At 44.5% G+C, this 23,065-nt stretch overlaps 1 long non-coding RNA gene across 1 annotated transcript; it reads left to right on the plus strand.

The window, feature by feature from the left end:
* The first annotated feature begins 2,616 nt into the window (after positions 1 to 2,616).
* Positions 2,617 to 14,459, plus strand: LOC309344012. Its single transcript, XR_014157526.1, has 4 exons — positions 2,617 to 3,123; positions 9,194 to 9,282; positions 10,010 to 10,050; positions 14,207 to 14,459. It is a non-coding gene; the product is annotated as an uncharacterized lncRNA (long non-coding RNA).
* The last annotated feature ends 8,606 nt before the right edge of the window (positions 14,460 to 23,065 follow it).

Raw genomic sequence — 23,065 nt, forward strand, 5'->3', positions numbered from 1 at the left:
CCTTTGAAACCCAGGAAATTTAAGGGACATCATCAATAAGGGACAGCAGGGGGACACAGCACTGGGATAAGGGACTTTCCCACCAAATAAGGGACGGTTGACAGCTATGCCAAAAACCTATACAGTGGTATCTCGGGTTAAGAACTTAATTCGTTCCGGGGGTCCGTTCTTAACCTGAAACTGTTCTTAACCTGAAGCACCACTTTAGCTAATGGGGCCTCCTGCTGCCGCCGCCGCACGATTTCTGTTCTCATCCTGAAGCAAAGTTCTTAACCCGAGGTATTATTTCTGGGTTAGTGGAGTCTGTAACCTGAAGCGTCTGTAACCTGAGGTACCACTCTAGTGTCAAATCCAGCATTTGTTTCACACAAATGTCTTTGATATGTATAACCTGCTCTTCACACTTGATCCCTAAAAACCATATACCATCAGTATAAGCTCACAAGCAACTATATTCTGTTCATATTTTCAATGCAGTGAATCAAAGGTTGTCTTCCAAAACATATAAACTTCCTTAAAATGAAATCAGTTTTAATATGACAAGCTACTGATCTAGGGATGATCCATACATTCATGAGATACATATTTGTAATGACAGAAGGGCAGATAGGTTCTATATTAATGAATATATGAACAGTGACAGAGATCACCCTGGCAAATTAATGGAGACACTGAATGGGAAAGAACAGTTGATCATGATCTGGTTAACTGTCAAAATGGAAAAGTTAACTTTATCACTCACATACTGTTATGGATCCATGAACTGATGAAGCGTATTAGCTGGTCAGGAGTAATTGTGCACTGGGATACAGATTATAGTCCCTCAGTCACATCACCAAAATGAATGAATTCTTACCATAGGCGATGAATAACGTTGAGCATGATTTCTGGGAAGGTCTTTATCCCCAGAGCTGGAAATATAATTGGCAGGCCTGCAGACATCGCATATTTTTCTGTGCAATGACAATTTGAACCCTACACCTTACAGCTCCCTCCCTAGGTTTGCCATACGTCTGGAAAATTCCAGAACTGTACGGAAATTGGATGCCTAAAATGGTGACCGGGGGAAAATTTTGAATTTTAAGAAAAGTCTAGAATTTCTCGCACATATGGCAACCAGGGTGGTCCCCCCACCCCGGTTTTCTGGGGGTTTTGTTTGTGGTCCACTGAGGCTTTCTGTCCTGCTTTGGCCACTGTCAGCTTCCCTTTTGGCCCCATCCTCCACCTCCCAGCACGTCCACTTGGTCCACTCCTCTGGCCCTGCCATACTGCTGCTACCACCATTTGAGGGAAGAGAAAGTGATGGATGCACGCAGGCATGGGTGAGGCAAAGTTCTTTGTGGGGAGGGCCTATGATGGACATGGAACGCCTCCCTTTCTTGGGCACCTCTCTTTCTCTCTCTGGGCGCCCGGGGTAGGTGGTGAAGGGGTTGTCTCCCCTCCTTGAACATCTCTTCAGTTCTTCAACCCTGGAGGAGGAGTGGAGGAGGAGTTTGGATTTGATATCCCACTTTATCACTGCCCGAAGGAGTCTCAAAGCAGCTAACACTCTCCTTTCCCTTCCTCCCCCACAACAAACACTCTGTGAGGTGAGTGGGGCTGAGAGACTTCAAAGAAGTGTGACTAGCCCAAGGTCACCCAGCAGCTGCATGTGGAGGAGCGGAGATGCGAACCTGGTTCACCAGATTACGAGTCTACCGCTCTTAACCACTAAACCACACTGGGTCTCCTCCCTACTTTTGCACCTCCATCCGGCCCCTGGCATCACTGCTCCAGCGAGGCCTTCATGCACTGCCTCAGGCTGGGTGTGGGGTCTCTGAGGCAGGAGCTGTTTTCTGCTGCTAACAGGAGGCCGGTCTCAAAAATTTTGGTGGCTTTTTATGAAAAAGCTCCACAACTTTGGGGGTGTCAGGAATTTGTCAGGAATATGGCAAGCCTATCCCTCCCTCAATTCAGCTGTCAAAAATTCTGTGTGCAAAAGATTTGTTAATAGTTTACAAAGCTTTTAAGGCAATTTTAAAAATGTTTGATATTTTTTATGTTTTTATATGTGCTAGAAACTGCCCATTGTAGCCAGGGTAACCCAGCCAGATGGGCAGGGTATAAATAAAAAAGTATTATTATTATTATTATTAGTAGAAGCAGCAGCAGCAGCAGTAGTAGTAGTCAAAAGATTCATATGGGGAGGGGCGGTCCTTGAGGTATTGCGGTTCTCAGCCGTTTAAGGCTTTATAGGTCAAAACCAGCAGTTTGAATTGGGCCTGGGAACTAACTTGGGAACAATTGCAGAGCTATGCAGATTCAACCACAATATATTTCTGAACATTTAAAATATTTGTTGGTGTTGCATGTATTTCATTTGGAAAATGGAAAAGATAAATGCAGGGGTGGAAATGACCCGATACTATCCTACAGAACATGCAATGTTTTTTGAGCTAGAGCACCAGCTGTCAGATGGCAGTAACTTTTGATCTCTCCATTTCCTGGGTCGTATTCAGAACAATGACCTGGAGGTCAAAGTCACAGCCTATCTTAACTCCCCTGAGCCATCCTCCCTCTGGCACTGTTCTTGTTACTGGCATCTTTCCTGTTACTTTGAACAGCTGCTTGGCCACCATGGGGGAGGATGCCAAAATCTTGCAGTACACCCTGTGGTGGCCAAAACAACTGCTCAGGCATTAGAAAAACAACAATCCACCTTTGAATATCACAGAAAAAGCCTTTATGTGCTTTGGAACGAAGTGAAACTTTGGTGATAGATTTCAGTGGGGAGAAACACAGCCATGTAGAATCGATGCAGCACGGAGGGTCATTTTAATATGAAGATGGAACAAGCCCTGATGAAGATTGGGTGTGTGTGTGTTTCTCCAGAGTGGATTGTGCCAGCATTAAAACAAAGAGGAAAAATAAATTGAGAACACATTAGAATTCCAGATAAAGGCTGGTTACAGATGAATATGTAAAAGTGAATATTAAGAAGATTAAGCAGAACTGAGGACCAGTGTGATATTCCGAAGGGGAATCCCTATCACGAACACCATCCCAATCAGTCATACCCAAAGGCAATCCCTATTTCGAAGTGTCAACCCGACTGGAGCGGGAACTCAGAGTCTTTGGCCACAGGTAACAATAAATATTAAAACCTTTATTATTAATGTTTGATAGAAGCATGAAAAATTTATCCTTGTGTACAAATTATGCTTCTTTTTACAGTGACAATGCAAAGAGGTTTTGCAATGCAATGGTCCAAGTGCCCTCAATTTTTTTTATCACCATCATCATTATTTTAAAAAGAGGGACAAAGAGATAATTATGTTTTCACAACTGCTGCCACAGTTACCCACAGACTATGAGAAGGAATAGCAGGAAAGCTGCTGGCAGCTAAATGGATTATTTTACATCAAGGTCACTAGAACAGCCTGTTACACTTTCTTTAATTTTTAATTTTTCACTCCCCCATTATTTTGTCTCTCTTTTGTTTTTGGGCATTTACCAGAGTTTTCCTTTCTTTTTCTTTTCAATCAGACCTTTTCAATCAGTTTGACTGCTTACAAAAATATTGTTAGAAATGATCTAAATAAGAGTTGTTCTGAAATGTTTTAAAATGTTGTACAAGCTTCCAGGATGTATACAGTGTATTTTGGAGGGGCTAGAGAAGAAGAACACTTCAACAAATGGCATTTTAAAAATTGTATTGTATTTCCTATGTTTCTTCCAAGGCACATGGTTCCCACTCATTTTGTCATCACAACAACCTTGTAAGGTAGATTAGGCTGGGAGATGGCAACTGACCCAAGGCCACCCATTGAGCTTCATGGCTGTCTTGGGATATGAACTTGGAACTCTGCAGTCCCCATCCCCAACTCTAACTGCCCAAACACAGTGGCTCTTTTATCCAGGTGGAAAGATCTTAGGCGGTAAGATTTAGGGTTGCCATGACTTGTTTTCATTCATTTTGTTTCCTGGGCTAAATCAGGCACCCCCCAACTCAGCCCTCCAGATGTTTTGGGACTACAACTCCCATCATCCCTAGCTAACAGGACCAGTGGTCAGGGATGATGGTAATTGTAGTCCCAAAACAACTGGAGGGCTGAGTTGGGGGATGCCTGGTCTAAATGCTTCTGTGCAAAATCATTTCGTAATCCCTCCCCTACCTGGCCTGGTCTCCTTGGCAACACTTCCCCCAGGTGGGATTGGACAACTGACTGAGGTAGGCGGAGACCTCCAGGTATCCCACCTGGGGGAAGGCAAAGCCAAGCCTATGCTGTTGGGGCCGCTCCAGATCTAGGGGCTGCACGCGTCCACGCAAAGGGCGCCCCCCGTTTTAAGCGGGGAGCGGTCATTCTCCTTCATGGCAGCATTAATAACCTTCCTGGCCCTGCCAGATGCCCACTCCCTGCTAAATTTTTCTCATCCAAGAGGGGCAAGGGTCCAGATCCCCACTTTTCAAAACAGACCCTCACCCAATAGCAATAAAATGCTCAGGTTGGGAGCTGGTAGCTAGCACAGTAGAGTAAATTTCATGAATGCAAAGTATAGCCATAATAATGTGAATCTATCTTGTTGTGATAACATTTTAGGGCAGCTTTGATATGACTTGCGTTGTTCAGAATACTAGGAAATGCTACCCACCAACCAATGTCATACATTGCCTGGCATAGAATTGCTGAAATCCCACAAGCACTTTTTTTTGCTCCCTGGCAGTAAAAATGCCACGTAATAAAATAAATAGCTAACTTCTCTCCCCCCCTCCCACAATGCTTTTATGAGCTGCCTGGGGTGGTTGCCTCACTCTAAACTCATGCAGAGGGTTCTCCTCGCACTCAAGCAAACATTCTTTCCTTCCTCTTAAAGGTAAAGGTAAAGGGACTGCAGACCGTTAGGTCGAGTCACGGACGACTCTGGGGATGCGGTGCTCATCTCGCTTTACTGGCCGAGGGAGCCGGCGTTTGTCCGCAGACAGCTTCCAGGTCATGTGGCCAGCATGAAAAGGCCACTTCTGGTAAACCAGAGCAGCGCACGGAAACGCTGTTTACCTTCCCGCCGGAGCAGTACCTATTTATCTCCTTGCAAACTTTGGTGTGCTTTGCTAGGTTGGCAGGAGCTGGGACCGAGCAACGGGAGCTCACCCTGTTGCGGGGATTCAAACTGCCAACCTTTTGATTGGCAAGCCCTAGGCTCTTGTTGTTGTTGTTTAGTCGTTTAGTTGTGTCTGACTCTTCATGACCCCATGGATCAGAGCACGTCAGGCACTCCTGTCTTCCACTGCCTCCTGCAGTTTGGTCAAACTAATATTGGTAGCTTCGAGAACACTGTCCAACCATCTCGCCCTCTGTCGTCCCCTTCTTCTTGTGCCCTCAATCTTTCCCAACATCAGAGTCTTTTCCAGGGAGTCTTCTCTTCTCATGAGGTGGCCAAAGTATTGGAGCCTCAGCTTCAGGATCTGTCCTTCCAATGAGCACTCAGGGCTGATTTCCTTCAGAATGGAGAGGTTTGATCTTCTTGCAGTCCATGGGATTCTCAAGAGTCTCCTCCAGCACCATAATTCAAAAGCATCAATTCTTCAGCGATCAGCCTTCTTTATGGTCCAGCTCTCACTTCCATACATGAAGTGTTTGGAATGTACATGAAGTGTACATGAAGTGTAATGACGCAGGATTGGGGAAAACAATATATCTGGATCCCACTAACTTTGGTAGTCTTGGGGATGGCTGTTATTTTCATATCACCCCTGGGCATCAAAAGCACCCAAGACTCAATCTGCTTATATATGGGGGATAGATGAAATGTTAGGCATGGAAATTGGGTGTTCCATGGAAGGGGTGTGGGTTGGAGCAGGCAGGGTAGAAGTTACCCTGGATCCTAATTCAGTTCAGCTTGGTCACATGATCTGACCATCGGGCATAACTTACTCTGGCAAAAATGGTGGTGTAATTCAACTCTGATTAAAAGGCTTATTTTCCCTCTGCCAGCCTTAGGATGGTTCAGCTGGCAGTACTGAACAGTTTCAATGGGAGTAATTTATGCTGGTTTAAGTTAAATAAGTTCTGGCTGGCAGTTTCCTAGGCTTAAGATTTCTTTGCCAACCATTATCAGTTAAAACCACAGTCCGCTTTTACTTCTGGATGAGATGTTTCAGTTCATTTTGCTGTTGTTTCCCCAAGAGATTCTGGCTACCCAACACCTAATTTCTTTAATGTATAATAATAATAATAATAATAATAATAATAATAATACTAAACGAGTCCCAATGTCAAACTAAAGTTCAGTTCAGTTTGTTAGTGAACCAAAATGGGTTGTTTAAACTGCTATTAAGCAAACTATAATAGTTTCCATTTCTTACAAAAATCAATAAAAATAATTAAAACAACAATACTTCCCTGTGCTAGAAGAACAAGCAATATAACATTTTATCATGGAGTCCAGTGCAATATACTATAGAAGTCTCTTTAAAGTATTTGCAGCTGTAAATGAATGTTTTTGAATGAAACAAGCAACCCAAAGGTAATTAAATGTAGTTTATGTAGCAGCGGCGTAGCGTGGGTTGTCAGCACCCGGGGCAAGGCAAGTAATTTGCGCCCCCTAACCCGGGGCAAGGCAAGTAATTTGTGCTCCCTAACCCGGGGCAAGACAAGTAATTTGGGCCCCTAACCCCTAACCTGCCGCCGCTGCCAGCTTCTTCTTGCTGCTGCCTGGGCTGGGGTATTTACGGTAAGGTAGCCACGGCGGTGGGTCCGTGTCAGGTGATCTGAGGCGAGTTGCCGCTGGCGCTGCTGCCCAAACGGCGCCGCTTGCCCGGAGGAGGAGGAGGGCAGAGAGGCGAAGAAAATGCAACATGGCCCAGCAGCGGCGGCGGCTGCTGCGGGGCTGTGAGGAGGGGCTGCCTGGCGCGCCCTCCGCGGCCTTGACGCGCGGGGACCGCGGTGAGCGCTGAGAGCCGCTGCCTGCTGGACACCTTCAGCCCGGACGCGCACATAGCTCGTCGGTTCCGCGAGACATGGGGCTCTGCTACAGCCTGCGCCCGAGGCTCTTCGGCGACTCCGGAGGCGGCGAGCGCGCCCCCCCAGATGTTGCACCCAGCCCCCCTGCACCCCCACGCTATGCTACTGATGTAAGGTGCAAGTAGCAGCTATTGTTGTGTCTGCAAAGCATTAGCTCATGCTATTGTGATTGCAATGTCTTTTTTTCTTTTTCCCATTCTGGCTGCTTTGGGGGAAAAACACAGGGCATTGGTCTGAAAGAAACAAGGACAAAATAATAGTGGGAGACGCTTAATCTGTGCATTTCTGAATAGTACAAACTGTTAACAAGCGTCATGGAAAAACTGTGACTGTGCTGTGGTTATAAGGAAGATAAGATAATGCCTGGCTCAAAGTGGGTTGTGAAGTAGGATGGTGGGAAAGACACCAGCCAAGAATGTAAAAAGAAGACATTAAAAACTAAAAGAAACGAAAGAAGAGCACATGTGGATTATATTCCAAGTTGCATCCTTTGGCAACCTATGCAATTTCCCCAAATACACACATTTTTGCAAACCAATTTCCCCAATGTAATGCATTTTGAGTATGTTATTTTCACTGATATATAAATCTGTATGCTCAGTTTTCACTAGTATACGCACTTTTTACATATCACTGGGCTGGAGGACTGCATTATAAAATCCAGAGAAGTGTGTATTTCGAAGGCGCCTGTGTTTTGGTTCAGGTCTTGTTTCAGAAAATGCAAAGCAGGAAGGTTTGCCTTGAAATGTGAACTGAATCCCTGCTTGTAGGCCAGGGAAGAGGCTGGTGGGTGCAATCCTGATCTCTCCTATACTTATTGAGTCTGCATACTTTCATGCCATTAGGATCGCACACCCCACCCTATTCAAAGAAAATCTTAGAAGACTTGTGTGAGTTTGGATTGGGTTTGTTTGTATTTTTTTTACCGGGGGTCCTAATTTTACTTTCTACCCCAGCTTCCTAACTTCACCATGTATGTAAGCTTCTACAGATGTACTGAAATGCTAGATGCCGACAGGATGGGAAGTTTCCTTAAGGCACTTCCTTATGCGTTAAATCTCCAAAGAGTTTTCTCTGTGTGTGCTTTATTGGGAGCCATTAAGTATCAAAACAAACTTATGCAGGAGGCGGCTTTGATGTAGGCTTCCTGTAATTTATTTCTGCTGCCTATAGCATGAACTGAATTCCTACCTGATTGTTATTAGCTCCCCAAATATTTATATCACTTGAGATAATCAATGCTTATCACGGTCAATACAGATGTTACAAGTTCCTCCAGAAAGGCGCTGTCAGCATAATAACATTTTAATTATTGCAGCATATGTTTTCAAATGGATTGCTTGTAAACAGAGACACTGTAGATGTAATTAATAGGCAACGTGAAAGGATATTGTACATGTAAATTATAGCTTTCCCCCAGCAAAGAGTCAAAACGCTAATGCAACCTCTTTTGGAGACATCAGTGCTGCCTTAATTAATTTAAATCATGTGGCTAGCGCAGCCTTTTCTTGCCAGTCCCTCGCGCAGGCATTTTTCTGCAGGATGCTTTCCACGCAACTGCTGTGTAAAACAAATCTGGTTGTGCGATTCGGGAAATATATAAACAGCTAACTTGTGCAATTCCATCTTTTAATCTACACATGATTAAGAACACTATTTATTTTTCCTGAAGAAAGGGAGGCAGTAGGAAAGGGGAAAAGTCTAGGCAACGGCAGGCCTGCATCATGTAGGGCTACCAAGATGATCAAGGGTCTGGAAGCCAAGCCTTATGAGCAACGGTTGAGGGAGCCTGGAAAAGAGGAGATATGATGGCCACCTTCAAGTATCCAAAAGGCTGTCAGGTGGAAGACGGAGCAAGCTTGTTTTCTCTTGCTTTGGAAGGTAGGATTCTGACTAAACATCAGAAAGAACTTGCTGACACCAAAAGCTATTAGACCAGTATTTCTCAACCTGTGGGTCCCCAGATGTTGTTGGACTACAACTCCCATCATTCCTAGTCAACATGATCAGTGGTCAGGGACGATGGGAGTTGTAGTCCAACAACATCTGGGGACCCACAGGTTGAGAACTGCTGTATTAAACAATGGAGCGGTCTCCCTTGGGAGGTTTTGGACTCTCCTTCCTTGGAGGTTTTTAAGCAGAGGTTGGATGGCCATCTGTCATGGATTTTAGCTGAGATTCCTGCATTGCAGGGGGTCAGGCTAGATGACCCTCAGAGTCCCTTCCAAATCTACAACTCTATGATTCTATGGAGGGTACATTCAGATGTGAGAAACACTGTGTAAGTGCTTCTGTCCCACTTGTTAATGTTTGTTTTACACTGCAGTAGCTGTTGCATTATGGAACTGTGGTGGCTTTTTGACGGATATACTGACATGTCGGGGACGTGGGTGGCGCTGTGGGTTAAACCACAGAGCCTAGGACTTGCTGATCAGAAGGTCGGTGGTTCGATTCCCTGCGACGGGGTGAGCTCCCATTGCTCGGTCCCTGCTCCTGCCAACCTAGCAGTTCGAAAGCACGTCAAAGTGCAAGTAGATGAATAGGTACCGCTCCAGCGGGAAGCTAAACGGCATTTCCGTGCGCTGCTCTGGTTTGCCAGAAGCGGCTCAGTCATGCTGGCCACATGACCTGGAAGCTGTACACCGGCTCCCTCGGCCAATAAAGCGAGATGAGCGCCACAACCCCAGAGTCGGCCACGACTGGACCTAATGGTCAGGGGTCCCTTTACCTTTACCTTTACTGACATATCATGCTAAATTTCATTCGCGCCAGTGGGCATGGTGTGATACAACAAACATCACTGGACAGTGGTACTCTTTCTGCACAGCTGCGCATCTGTTTCCCGAGGAACAGGAAAGAACTGGATTGCAGGAGGTTGGAATAGATGGCCCTCGGGGTACCTCCCAACTCTACAATTTGATGATTCTGTGTGTAAAATCATAATAATATCTTTTTTATTTTTGAAGAGTTGGTTTCTAGTCCTCATTGTTTTCAATGTCCTCCAACAGGAGATCTTAGAATGAGGCACTGCCGATTATCATCCACCCAGGTAAGGCCATGCCCCTGCCATCTTTGGGCACTAACATCTTGTGATATTGAATGTTGCTGCATTTTAACATGGATTTTTTTTAAAATTAACACAGGCAAGGAAAAAGGGAAAACACACATACCACTACAAGCCCACTAATTAAGAAGAAGAAAAGGAAACTTATTGATTAGTCCTTAGGATATCAAGGGTTAGCTTAGAGTAAAACACTCAGAGAACTCCACTAATTAGTAAATATGTCTATTCAGAAGGAGCCCCTGCTGGGTTCAATGGGACTTACTTCCAGGTAAATGTACGTTATATGTGAGGATAGTTGTACTTTTATTGACAAATCACCATTAGGAAAAATAATAATATGCATTTGTATTTGACTGGAATGTGATCAGAAATAGGGACAGGGGAGAAATTTGATTAAGTTTACATTTAAAGGTGAGTTTACCCAATTCCAACTTTCCAAAATATTCAAAGCAAACATCAGAAACCATTTGAAATTTGCAATTCTCTGAATTTTGCAATGCAGTTGTCCTGCTGAAACAATGTGTATTAAGTAAACCCACATAAAATGCATACGCTGGGGGTAAAGTGTGTATAAAAATGAATTATATTAGTGAAAGTGGCTTTGCAGAGATGCGTGTATTAGGATAAACCTGAAATTTACAGGTTTGACAATCCCTGAAGCTTGACGGACTTTGAGTCAGGAGGTAAAAGGAAACCATGGTGTTGTTATTAAAAATTTAATTCCTTGCTTTATTGCACTTTCTTAAACATAATCACGGAGTCTGGAATTTTATCAATTCAGTGCTGTTTAGAAGGTTGCTTGGGAGACTTTCAGTTGTGTGCTCTATGTGACTTTGCTGTTGCATGCAGATGTTGAGAAATACCTATTATGTATATCTATCATGTTCCAGAACTTCTGCGCTGTTGGGCATTTTTGTCAAAGGTGAGAGTCGGAACCAATCCGGCCACCTCCTTTCTAACAATAGTGACTGTAGTCCATGGGTCATGTATCACTTTCTGAGAACTTTGCATTCTCCCATTATGTTTGTGTCAGTTGATAAGGTTGCAAATATGATCTAGATGCAGCACCAACCACATTCTTCCGGGCTCAGTATCTTGAGATGAGGATGTCCTTGAGACTTATGACATTTCAACAGTATTGTTTTATTTACAAATATATCAGTAGAGCATGGGAGAGCAGGCCCTGAGCAGATAAGCAAGCAACATGCCTTCGGAGCTCCTCTGATAGCTGCAAAATCTCAAGCTGGCTATGTCCAACTACCATTTGTTCCTAACCCTACCCAGCAGTAACCACCTGTCATGAAAAGCTATTACAGTGGTACCTTGGGTTACATATGCTCCAGGTTACATATGCTTCAGGTTACACACTCTGCTAACCCAGAAATAGTGCTTCAGGTTAAGAACTTTGCTTCAGGATAAGAACAGAAATCAGGCTCCGGCGGCATGGTGCTAAAGTGGTGCTAAGAACAGTTTCAGGTTAAGAACGGACCTCCGGAACGAATTAAGTACTTAACCTGAGGTACCACTGTATAGAGATCTCTTTAGTTGTTGGGGGAAAAAATCATAAAAATGGTTGTCTTCTCACCAGACCCAATGTCACAACATGACACAAGTGTTACAATAACCAGGACTCCTAAACTCTGAGAAACGTGTATAGTTTTCTACTGACTCATGAACCACTGGCTTTTTCAGCTGGGCCAAGTAGTCCTTCTGAAGACCATTTCAGAAGCAGCTCACTTGCAGTTATTCGCTTTCCAGATCAGACCATCAGAAGGTAAACTAAGGCTGCCATCATTGGAATAAATTCTGTATACATGTGTAATATTGCACTGTTAGCTTTTATGATAACAAGACAAAAAAATTTGGGGGGGGGGAGGAGAGAATGAAAAGTAAAGAAGAAAAGGGAAAATGAAAGATGTTGCTAGAAACACAGAAGTTGTTTGGGAAGGAGACACAAGTCTTCACTGCCAAAAATTTGTGCCATGTCTTCTTTTTATTATCTTTGCAAGTAACTGAGTACATATGGCATGTTTGTAAGTAAAGCAGTCAGTGGTGTTAGTTACACCTCTGCATTTATTACCTTACTCCAGAGTATTATTAACTTTTACATTCCCCATAAAATTTAATTTATCACTTAAATAATTTGCTTTGTGTCAAGGTTCAGTGTGCTCCAGTGCTTTCCTGCTCATTAAATGAGATATTTTTACTTAATGAGCCAAGGATGTCCTTTGCATTTAACATTAGAATTGATTTCAAACACTCCATTTTCCCAACATTTGTGCATGTAATTTCTCTGTGCGGGCTTTATCCCATAATCTTAAAGATGGGGGGGGGGCACTACAAAGAATAATGGCCCATGAATTCCATAGACTTTTTTAAAAATGTATGCAGCATGCATAGTTGGTTATTCTGAAACACATCAACTTGAACTTTTGAGCTCATTCGTGCAGGCCAATATGTGTTTTGGTTATTGGTAGGACTATGACTTTGGAAAGTAGTCTGCTGGCCCACTACAATACCCCTGACAGACCCTCCAGTACAGAGGTGGTTGGTATCTCCACCAAAGATGATGTCTTTAGAGCACCTTAGCTAGGTAGTAGCACACCACCTCATGAGAAGAGAAGACTCCCTGGAAAAGACCCTGATGTTGGGAAAGATGGAGGGCACAAGGAGAAGGGGACGACAGAGGACAAGATGGTTGGACAGTGTTTTCAAAGCTACCAGCATGAGTTTGACCAAACTGCGGGAGGCAGTGGAAGACAGGAGTGCCTGGCGTGCTCTGGTCCATGGGGTCATGAAGAGTCGGACACGACTAAATGACTAAACAACAACAAGCACTCAGATTATGCAACAGTGTGCTCAGGGCAGTGTGCCTGATGCCATCTATGTGGTCTCTTCTGATTGCATTAAGGGCTTTTATGCAGCAGCATAACTTTAGCTAAACAAATTTTTGCTTTGAGGACAACTAGAGTTGAATGGTATTCAGATTAAGACTTGGCATGGCATAAGAAGGTAAAGTTTATTAAAAGAAGTACATTCTTGATAGGAAAGGGCAGACCCACAAAGTCCCTTATTTACAGAGGCCATCCTGGTTTCTGATTTGATCCCGATATATTCTGATTTTCCTTAGGCCATCCCTATTTTCATGGGGAAGTGTGCATGCACACGAAAGCTCATACCAAGAACTGACTTAGTTGGTCTTTAAGGTGCTACTGGAAGGAATTTGTTTTGTTTTGACTATGGCAGACCAACACGGCTACCTATCTGTAGTTGGAGGGTATGAAAGGGTTCTACAGTCCTAGTTAACTATCCAGTTGGAGAAACAAAGAAACCATGTTTTCCTCTTTGTTCTCAGAAGATAGATGCAAGATGACATATCACCTCGAGAATAATAATAATAATAATAATAATAATAATAATAATAATAATAACAATAATAATTTATTCATACCCCTGCCCATCTGGCTGGGTTTCCCCAGCCACGCTGGGTGGCTTCCAACAGAATATTAAAATACAATAGTCTATTAAACATTAAAAGCTTCCCTAAACAGGGCTGCCTTCAGATGTCCTCTAAAAGTCTGGTAGTCTGGTAGAGATCCAGAGAAAGACTGTGAGGAGAAGAAGGAAGTTGTAAAGACGCAGCAAACAAAGACCTATGAGACCTATCTCATTAATGAGATAGAGAGCAGTTGGCATAGCCATGAAGTTACATGGATAGAATCTGGAGGTCCCTAGTTTGTCTCTCTGTCTTAACCCACGCAAACCCTTCTCAGCAGGCTGAGTCGCGCCCAAACTTCCACATCTTCAGAATCAAATGAATACCTTTCTGTCCACCCAGGCCTTTAAAGCAACTATCCAGTATGGGCCCCTCACTTTTGAAAACTGTGTTCAACTGTGTGCTGAGTTTTAGCAAAGGTCTCTTCTAATATTAATCACAATCAACATTAATACATATTCAACAATTCCAGCTAGAAAAAATACCATATGCTGAATATCAGTTAAGACGAGTTAATATTTGCTTTTCCAAAGCACATTTCTTTCTATAGAAGACTGCAAAAATAATTTATTTGTATATACTATGAAATTTCTTTATATCCGTGTTGATAGACTGTCAATCATCTTTTTCTCGTTTTGCACGTAGTTTTGCCACATGGAAGAGTTCAAGTAGGCAAGACTTTCAGGAAGCGAAAAACCACTAAAAGTTGATGTCCATCTCCTGTACAGCCAGAACAGAAGACTTAAAAAGCCCTTTATGATGCAATTGATCATTCCCAGCATGAGATGTCCACCAGTAGCATTCCAGCTGTTACTCCTCATTTTTTGTAGAGCTTCCAGTAAACCATAATGACTGGACTGGAATGAAATCTGTGGATAATAAAATGTCCTTGCATTGATGCAGCCGTGTAAACTACTAGCTGATTCAAAAGTAAGAGCTGATTTTAGAGATTTAACTGCTCCTGACACGTGTGGGCACATTATTTTATATTTGCAATGAAAAGTTCGTGATTTTGAACCACCCAATTCTGCTTTAAAATATAAAAAGAACAAAAGGGTTTTTCCAAACATCCTCAACACATTTATTAAATTTCCTTCATTCCGAAGAGGTATATCATAAATCAGCTTATACATGTGCATAATTGCTGTGATCCAGCAAGGGAGATTGATGCGGATAAGGAGGTTCACATGACTGCAGCCCTTGTGGATGCAGGTCTCCATGGGTGTTTACAAATGGAATCTGAGACAAAATGCTATGGAGTATGGAGTGCTTCTCTTTAGGATTCTAGCCATTCAGCCATACCCTTTTCCAGGACGTTCCATTCCATTCCGCTTTCCCCATCCAGTTTTCCATTCTTCTCCTTCAGCATACCATGCCCACTGAGCATACTCAGTCTTCATTGTGCTGTTTGTTTCTCCAGCTCCCAAGTTTTCTTTTCTTAAGTTGCATCCCTTTTCAAACCTTGTGTGGTGTAGTGGTTAAGAGCGGTAGATTTGTAATCTGGGGAACCGGGTTCGCGTCTCCGCTCCTCCACATGCAGCTGCTGGGTGACCTTGGGCTAGTCACACTTCTTTGAAGTCTCTCAGCCCCACTCACCTCATAGAGAGTTTGTTGTGGGGGAGGAAGGGAAAGGAGAAGGTTAGCCGCTTTGAGACTCCTTCGGGTAGTGATAAAGCGGGATATCAAATCCAAATCTAAACTCTTCTTCTTCCCCGCAAGCCAGCTGGTGTTTTTCTCTTGCATGTGGATGGTGTTATTTTGCCTCCACAGTCAGAGAGTGTTGTTTCCCATTCTTGTAGTGGGTGTACATTTGCCCCCACCCCCTTTTTCCAAAGATGACTCGGAAGATTGTCTCTTGAAAGGAGGGGGTTGAGGGGTGGATCACATGGCCAGTTGGGAAGGGGGATAGAGATTGGCTTTATGTACCTGCAGTGTCTATTGTAGGAAATACATACTTTTTTTGTGTGCATTCTGCAGTTTCCCCTGAGTTATTGTCCCTCCCTCCATATATGCAGTATGGGCTTTTGCTAGTCACCTGTTAGAAGGGTCTGAGTAGAGGCAGCTAGACTGGGAGCAGCCACCGGGACCATACAACACCAGTCCTGAAAGACCTACATTGACTCACAGTACGTTTTCAAGCACAATTCAAAGCGTTGGTGCTGACCTTTAAAGGCCTAAATGGCCTAGGCCCTGTATACCTGAAGGTGTGTCTCCACTCCCATAATTAAACCCATCATTTTGCCTCATAGCAAAATCATCCAAGACTTCGTCAAAATTTGTTTGTCTAAGTCACTTTCAAGTTGGGCAGGCTGGATCTTCCTGTTATATACCTGCTGGGACTGACAAGGCATATGACCCTCACTTGAATCTCATAGCTCTCCTGACAGGTGATTTGGTCTGCAGCCACAGTGTCAAAATAAAGGAGGAAATTGCCCACCAGATAGCAGGCACTCTATTATTCTAATTAGGACCCAGTGTTTTTCTTACAATCCCCTTCTCAATGAATTAATCAATTTTAATGTAGCATCTTATTTGTTAGTTGGAGCAACTACTGCTCTGACTTGGTTACAAACAGCATTTCTACTTGCAACACACTTGAACAAACTTGCTCCTCTTCCTTTCACAGATATTTTGTTTCCATTTGCAACTGTAGCTGCCTCTGATGAGTCTCATCGGGGCTGACCTTAAGGCAATTGGAGCAACTTGGCCAAATTGGGGCCCCGCACCAGCAGTTGCGTAGCGTGGGGGGTGCAGGGGGGCCAGCCGCACTGGGCGCAACATCTGGGGGGGCGCTCGCCGCCTCCGGAGTCACCAAAGAGCCTCGGGCACAGGCTGTAGCAGAGCCCCATGTCTCGCGGAACCGACGAGCTGTGCGTGCGTCCGGGCTGAAGGCGTCCGCAGGCAGCGGCTCTCAGCGCTCGCGGCGGTCCCCACATGTCAGGGCTGCGAAGGGCGTGCCAGGCAGCCCCTCCTCACAGCCCCGCCACCGCCGCCGCTGCAGCTGCTGGGCCATGTTGCATTTTCCTCTCCTCTCTGCCCTCCTCCTCCTCCGGGCAAGCGGCGTCGTTTGGGCGGCAGCGCCAGTGGCAACTCACCTCAGATCACCTGACACGGACCTGCCGCCGCCGTGGCTACCTTACCGTAAATACCCCAGCCCAGGCAGCAGCAAGAAGAAGCTGGCAGCGGCGGCAGGTTAGGGGTTAGGGGTGCAAATTACTTGCCTTGCCCCGGGTTAGGGGGTGCAAATTACTTGCCTTGCCCCGGGTGCTGACAACCCACGCTACGCCGCTGCGCACCAGGGCAATCTAGATGGATTTTATTTATAAGATTTTGCAGACTTTTGCTGTGAACTGGGGCCCTACAAAACAACAACAACAACTAAAGTTGGGCCCCACTATTTCAAATTGGACTCCACTGGCTAGCCCTGAGTCTCATAGTTGCTGGGCCTGAGTTGCCCTGCCCTTGCATGAAGTCTTGGGTTTGCAATTTTGGGAGAGGGGAGACTGTGGCACTGGGGAGTGGGCAGGCTGGCGAGGCCCCCTAGATTTAGAGGCCCTAGGCCTCAGCCTACTTAGCCTATACATAAGTCTGGCACTGGGCTGGGGCCAGGGATGAAACCACATACAAGCCATTCCACTTACCTTGCTATAAGGAAGGAAAGGGTAATAATTGTTGTATGGCAGAGTGTGATTATTCACTGATAGAGACTCTAAATTCCACAGCTCACCAGAAAAATCAGGAAGAAAAAGGCTCTCTCAGTGCAGTTAAGGGCTGCTGTGAGATCACTCCCATGCCTGAAAGTGCCGAGATAGCAACAGCAAATTGGACAATGCGTGAGCATCCTCACCGTATAGTGGGCATCTAGCTAGTAATAAAACAAATCCCTGCGATTAAGCTCCACCAAACAGGTAAAATGATATAATCTGCCAGAAGGAATCCAAAATGAAAAGGTTCTGGTAGAACTTTCATTAGAAATTGGAATTAGTTGCTTTATTTATTTATTTATTGCTTGCGATGCACGAGCTGGGAATTAGGGGCACTCGCTTCCTACTGTAGTTGTATAATTTTAATGTCCTGCTGATCTGACAGACTTTGACACTAACAACCGGACTGGGAGAGAACAGATTTACAAGTGGCAGGGTCTTTTGTCAAGGGGAGCGAAACAGGCTTCATTCCAGCGCAACCCCTTCCCAAAATGAAGACAACATCATTCAACACTCAATAGAAATAGAGCCCAGGTGTCATTCCTATGTGGCTGTACCTCAAGATACATTGACTTGTAGAACAATTTCACATCTTTTTAACGCCAAGCCAATAAATCTGGAACCCCAACAACAGATTAGTAAAGTGCTATCTACAAATGTAGGATGGCAAACACTGTTATATCACCCTCCCTAAATCTGCTCCGGAGGATTGAGAGAAGCCCCACAGAGGGGGAGGAGAGGGGAGATTTTTCTGTTGGGAAAGCTGACATGCTTGCATTGATGCAACCATCTCCTTAGTGCTGCACTGAATACAAACCAATGAATTCAAAAACCATTTTTAAAAAAATACATGCTGTGAAGGGAACCAGGCAAGGGGGCCCACTCCCCCCCTGCTTTTTATTTCTGTCCTAGAGGTGCTGCTGAATATGATAAGGAAATATGAGAAAGTTAAAGGCATAGTAAAGGTAAAGGTAAAGGGACCCCTGACCATTAGGTCCAGTAATGGCCGGCTGGGGTTGTGACGCTCATCTCGCTTTATTGGCCGAGGGAGCCGGCATACAGCTTCCGGGTCATGTGGCCAGCATGACTAAGACACTTCTGGTGAACCAGAGCAGCGCACGGAAATGCCGTTTACCTTCCCGCCGGAGCAGTACCTATTTATCTACTTGCACTTTGACGTGCTTTCGAACTGCTAGGTTGGCAGGAGCAGGGACCAAGCAACAGGAGCTCACCCCGTCGCAGGGATTTGAACCGCTGACCTTCTGATCGGCAAGTCCTAGGCTCTGTGGTTTAACCCACAGCGCCACCCACGTCCCTAAAGGCATAGTAGTGGGAACTAAACAATATAAGTTAAAAGCCTTTGCTGATGATTTGGTATTGACTTTACAGGACCCTGAGATCAGTGCAATCAAAGCACTGAAGATAATTCAAGAGTTTGGACAAGTTGCAGGTTTTAAACTGAATAAGAATAAAACCAAAGTCTTAGGAAAAAATGTAATGATTTGCAGATTTTTGTGTGTACTGTTTTGAAAATTACACATAAACGTAGAAGCTGGGTGCACATTCCGATGTTTGCCCAAACATGCAAACCCCATTGTGGCGATCACACAGGGTCCCCAATAGACGTTTGCCGGTCTATTGATCCCTGTGCCACCACTGTGATTGCTTCCCCGCTGCCACCAACCCATTTCTCTCGGGTACACACGGAGTCCAGACAGTTGTTAACATTAAAACAAGTAATCAAGTTTATTTTATAAGCATGAACAAGTTTATGGTTTCAGATAATTTTTCTTGTCAGTTCTTAGTTTCTTTACCGGCCTATACCTTTCCTAATAACTGCGAACTGATTATCCCAACTGTCTAGCTGACTCCTCCTATCAGTTTCTCTCACAACACAACTCGACCAACCCACAGACTTATCCTCCCTCTTCCTTCTCCAACTCCCAACTGACTTCCCAACAACTCCAACTCTAACTCCTCCCCTTGGGTTCCCACTGGCCAATCACTTCACATTCATTTAACCCTTTCCTTATGACCCAGCATGATGTCACCTAGGAGGGCGGACAGAGGCAGGGGCCTGCGTGCAAGGCCTGCCCCCTAGAGCTGCTGTGTGCACACCACACATGTTCAGTTCTCTTCCATGCACAGAGCAGAAAAATGTGCTGGTGCAGACTGTTAAGTTGTGGGTGAACATATCAGACGACACAGCGATTCTTCAAACAGCTCTTGTTTATTCACAGGCCAGAACAGAACAGAACCGAAGGGTTCAGTCAGCCTGCTTACATAGAGCTCCAGTACAACGTAACTGTAACAACTTTCTGTAACAATCCAATCACTGAACGTCACTTTCGATAACTTATTTGCATATGTGGACCTGAACTATCTACAGTATCCCCCTGCTGGCCCAGGGTGAGAACTTCAGTACGTAACACAGACACTCTCTTGGGGACACCTCACCCAGAACCCCTCATTCTGAGGAATGACCCTCTTCCTCAGAGTGAGGCATGGGGAGGGTGTGGACAAGACCTTTGAAGAACCCCACAAGAGTTGGGCTGATGGTGGCAGCCAGGGCAAGCAGGTGAGGGCACTAACGGAAGAGCCGGCTCCACATGCCGCCCTGTCTGCCCCATGCCTGCTGTGCTGGATCTAAGGTGTAGTATTAAAAATGGCATGTGTGCCTGGAGCCCCAGTTCCTGTTATTCTTCAGTTTCCCAAAGCACGGGGACACAACAGACATCTGTTTATCAAAAAATCAAATCTAATAAAGCAGCACAGGACTGAATGGTTTTCCAGCACTGAATCTACAATCCTAGGCCCATCTCCCCTGACCTGTCAATTCATCATGAGAGAAAAAAATCATTTAATTGAGTACGGTGGCTTGTTTCTCTTTCTTATTCTCAAATCTAAGTAATATTGTGTTTTGTGGAGAGCCCGTCTTTACTACCTAGTAACCTTGTTTCTATAGCTACTAATAGCTAAGCAATTCTAGAGAAATAATGGCAGTTTCCTCTCCATCTTGGTTTTATTTATTTTTTTAAATGAGAACTTCGGAAGTTAGCAAACTCAAGCTTTTTAATCAAGGTGTTCACGGCTGAGAGTTCATTTATCTCTGTAGCGCTTCTACACACTGTAATACTCCAACGACCGTCCATTTCTTTTGCTTTAGCAAAAATAAAAATAAAAAGTGAAGAGTTTCTTTGCCTCTTTCCTCTTTGCTCACATTGCAATCCTGTGCATGAAGAACTAAACTGACATAAATGGGATTTAAGCAGACCATTTGTACAGGATTGCAGCTTTAGTAATTCAAAGCATCTCATATATGTAATTAATATGCAAAGAGGTCTCAGGAAGAGGAGTATCTAACCCTCCCACCTACCATCACTTTTCCTGCTGCAGCCCCTCCCCTCAATCTCCCCGCACTCACTCAGGTTTGCTGTAATGTCAAATTCTGCCTTTAGTGAAAATTCAGTGTTTTAATCATTGAAATACACAATAAACAAAAACAAGGAGACATTACTTCTGAAGATACAGATTGATCAATCTAGGAGATATCTCATGCTTGTGCAGACACAGGAAGTTGCACATGCAATCCTAGCTGAATGCAAAGTCATATGCGCAAATGAGTGCTGTGTGTGCAGTCTCCAGGGGCGATCTATGCAACCCCAGTGAAATATTCATAGCAGTGCAGATCAGGTGTTCAAGATGGGGAGTAGGAGCTGGGTTTAATGTTCTCCTTGTCTCTCTACTGAATGCTTGATCAGTAGCATTTCAAGTAAGTGGTTCTTATATACACATGAAGTTTGATCAGGGCCACAAATTGCAATTTACTTTTATTACAGTCTATGGGAGTTTCCATGTGCATTCCATAGAAATAAGATTGCAGCCTTAGGGTGAGTAGACCAATGGAAATAAACAGATTGATTTCAATGGGTCTATCCTGAGAATTGACTGGGACGTGGGTGGCGCTGTGATCTAAACCACAGAGCCTCGGGCTTGCCGATCAGAAGGTCGGCGGTTTGAATCCCCGTGACGGGGTGAGCACGCGTTGCTCGGTCCCTGCTCCTGCCAACCTAGCAGTTCGAAAGCACATCAAAGTGCAAGTAGATAAATAGGTACCGCTCCAGCGGGAAGGAAAACGGTGTTTTCGTGTGCTTCTCTGGTTCACCAGCAGCGGCTTAGTCATGTTGGCCACATGACCCAGAAGCTGTACGCCGGCTCCCTCGGCCAGTAAAGCAAGATGAGCTCCGTAACCCCAGAGTCATCCGCAACTGGACCTAACGGTCAGGGGTCCCTTTACCTTTATCCTGAGAATTGCAAACAATGGATGCCACCCTTAGATCTCAAATACTAAGCAAAGATTCTAAGCAAAACATTTGGGCAGCAAATTTATGGTAACGCATGCATGCCCTTCCATACCCATCCTTAGATGAGCATTAACAGTCTTTGCTAACAGCCCCTGCAGAAAGTGGGCCTTACAGTCATATTTATAGAAGACTTTGTAAGATCTGTGAAGTGGTGGGAGGTAACGGAATGCTTTAGCACTGCATCCCCCTCATTCCAAGGTCCACTGACCCTGTATTCATTGCAGATAATTAATTTACAACACATTAAGTCTTTGTGTGAAGAAAGATGCCATGCATCAATTCTGTAGGAATAAAAAGTGCTATTGATTTAGGGTTTGATTGTATCCTATTTTGAGTCTGACAGAATGAAACAATCTGGCTGTATCTCAGAGCTCTTAAAAAAAAGCACTAGTAATCCCACTGAAGGACAAATTTGCTAAATAAGGGCACTTCTGAACCAAGCTTAATTGAAACATCGTTGGCCTTTTAGAGAGGGGGAGAAAATGTGCATAATTATAAATACACAGGTTGGCTGGTATAGTATTGACAAATGCTCAAAATGTGAAAGTGATAATGGTGTGTTTTACAGTAAGTCTCTAAAATAGCCAAATGCACTGACAAATAATATTTAATGAATAAAATATGAGTGAACCGGTGCCATTACCACGGTGAAAATTCCAATGTTTGTGAGTCAAGAATTTCTCTCTCCATTATGTGTGTCGTCATAGGAAAGACGAGCTGCCAGGTGAGCAAAGTCTAAAGACAGGCAAGTAAGTTTGTGATTGAGAATCAAATTGCCTGGTTGAAGGCATATTGTCGAAATCACCGGTATTGTTTTTCAGGAATGCTGTCACAAAAAATCTGCCCAATGGCTGAGGACCTTTAGCACACATGCCATACTAAAAAGAACCATAGGATCCCAGGTTATAGGGAAACATTGCCAAGTTTTCTACAATCAACATGATGGCATGCTATGGCGTGGGAGGAAGAGCTTTAATGCAGTCGTACCTTGGATCCCGAACGCCTTGCAAGTCGAATGTTTTGGCTTCCGAACGCTGCAAACCTGGAAGCGAGTGTTTCGGTTTGCAAACGTTCTTTGGAACCCGAACGTCCGATGCAGCTTCTGCAGCTTCTGATTGGCTGCAGGAGCCTTGGTTTGGAAACGTTTTGGAAGTTGAACGGGCTTCCGGAACGGATTCCATTTGACTTCCGAGGTACACTATCATCACTATCTCATGGCCTAGGGAGCATTCATAATATTTGGTTAACTGGAGCTTGTATTCAGTGCAGTGGTAGGTAACTGTCCTTGTCAGTCCAGGGGTTTTTACTTACAAAATTATACATCCCTGCTCTCCTCCTCCCAGCATGCCTTGCACCCTCCCCAAATTTGTTCCAGAAGCTTGGGGGCACTCCAAAACAGATTTAGGGTGGGGTACAGGGGAAGGAGAAGGGGAAAG

Source organism: Podarcis erhardii (genome assembly GCF_964252035.2).
Source record: "Podarcis erhardii genome assembly, chromosome: 6".
Lineage (NCBI taxonomy): Eukaryota > Metazoa > Chordata > Lepidosauria > Squamata > Lacertidae > Podarcis > Podarcis erhardii.